At 30.0% G+C, this 1904-nt stretch overlaps 1 non-coding gene across 1 annotated transcript; it reads right to left on the reverse strand.

Moving 5' to 3' along the window:
- Positions 1 to 545: 545 nt before the first annotated feature.
- On the reverse strand, positions 546 to 618 carry TRNAP-AGG. Its single transcript has one exon. It is a non-coding gene; the product is annotated as a tRNA-Pro (tRNA).
- Positions 619 to 1904: the final 1286 nt, after the last annotated feature.

The following is a 1904-nucleotide window of genomic DNA, read 5'->3' on the forward strand; positions in this document are numbered from 1 at the left end:
ATTAACTTATGCATACTCGATAAATGATCTAAATGGGGTTCCTTCCTCAACTAGTCTATAAAAAGTATATTTCTTTCCTTTGAAGTATATTATTGCAAATATTTTTGCTTTATTCAGTTGAAATATCTATTTCACGTGTAAATGACTTTGCTTTGTAAATAGATCATATGCTCACTAGAAATAGGATTCAGGAAGTCTCAATTTTTCTTTATACTTTGTAAATTTTTTCTATGTATACTTATGTACAATATGTAAGTTAAAAGCAAGTATCTTAAATGATATAACTAATTAATAATCAAAATATTAAATTTATGTGACTACTCTTATTATTTTTGTACAAATGCCTTTTTAATTTTAGTTTTACATGTGGCTATGTGGTACCAAATAACTGAAATAAGTTGATAAATTTAATTTAGTCAAATTAAACATTTGGGCTTGGATAAAAGTCAATCAACTGATCTTTCATTTTGTCAAATACTTACTTATTATTGTATTATTATTTTATTTTGGCAAGGGGGGAGGTAATTAGGTTTATTTATTTTTAGAGGAGGTACTGGGGATTGAACCCAGGACCTCATGCTTCCTAAGCATGCGCTCTACCACTTGAGCTATACCCTCCCCCGCTATTTTCTCAAATACTGATGCTTAAACATTCAATAAGTTTAAAAATAGTAAAATATAAATTGAAATTTTTGTTGCTTTTGATATAATAATGATACATCATTATGTCATATTTATTTTAATTTACATTCAGAACAAATCACTTTTTTTTTCTGGGTAGCATATTGTTTCAATGACTCTGATATTTTAATTTTTTAAAAAAGCTTCATAGTTTTAGCTAGATATACATAAAATGTCCAATTTGATAAGCTTTGATACTTCATAGACTTAACTATCATCAAAATGAGGGTAATGAAATATCCATCAGCCTTAAAAGTTTTATTAAGCCCCTTAGAATCTCTCCCTCTTACCCTACTCTGCCCCATACCATTCCAGATAAACTAACTATAGATTAGTTTACAATTTATAGAATTTTATGTTAATGAAAATCACATGTATGCACTCCATATGTTGTTTTTCTTTTTCACTGAGTCTACTTATTTTGAAATTTATCCTTGTTTTTATGTAAGTCAGTGCTGCAAACTGTTTTATAACTTGACAGTATTCTGGTGTGTGGCTATAGAATTGTCTATCCATTCGCTTCTGGATGGGCAATGTTACTGTATCCAGCTTTGGCTATCAGAAATAAAGCACAAAGAAGATTCATATTCTTAGCACTTTACATCCCTACGAGGAGTGTTGGAGGGTGCCACATTCTCTCTTGGTAAATAATTTTATTATAGACCTTCTTTTTTTTGAAATCTCTGGGATTTATTTCTCCTTTTTCCCATTTTTTAAATTGAAGTTGATTTACAACTTTGTATTAGCTTCTGGTGTACAGCATAGTGATTCAGATACACATATACACTTTTTTTCATTACACATTACTACAAGCCATTGAACATAGTTCCCTGTGCTATATTACACATAGTCTGATAGGTTTGTAATAGTATCTTATTATGGTTTTAAAGTCCAGTCATTACTCGAGCCACTAATGCTGTTGAGCATCTCTTCATGTTCTAATTTGCCCTCAGTATTTTTTTGTGTGTGTATGAATTTTTCTCTTTAAACACTTTGCCCATTTTTAGAAATGGCTTTTGTGCTTGCCATTGAATTTTGAGAGTTGTTTTAGATATTCTAATCAGAAGATCTTTGTTAGATATGTGATTTGCAAATATTTTCCCTCAGTGTGTGAATTGGGTTATCCTTATCTTACCAAAATCTCTTGAAAAGCAAATGTCCTCAGTTTTGATAAAGTTATTTTATCCATGTGTTGTTTATGGATGGTGCTTTTGCAATTGTGT

This window comes from Camelus ferus, chromosome 8 (assembly GCF_009834535.1).
Source record: "Camelus ferus isolate YT-003-E chromosome 8, BCGSAC_Cfer_1.0, whole genome shotgun sequence".
NCBI classification, from domain to species: Eukaryota; Metazoa; Chordata; class Mammalia; order Artiodactyla; family Camelidae; genus Camelus; species Camelus ferus.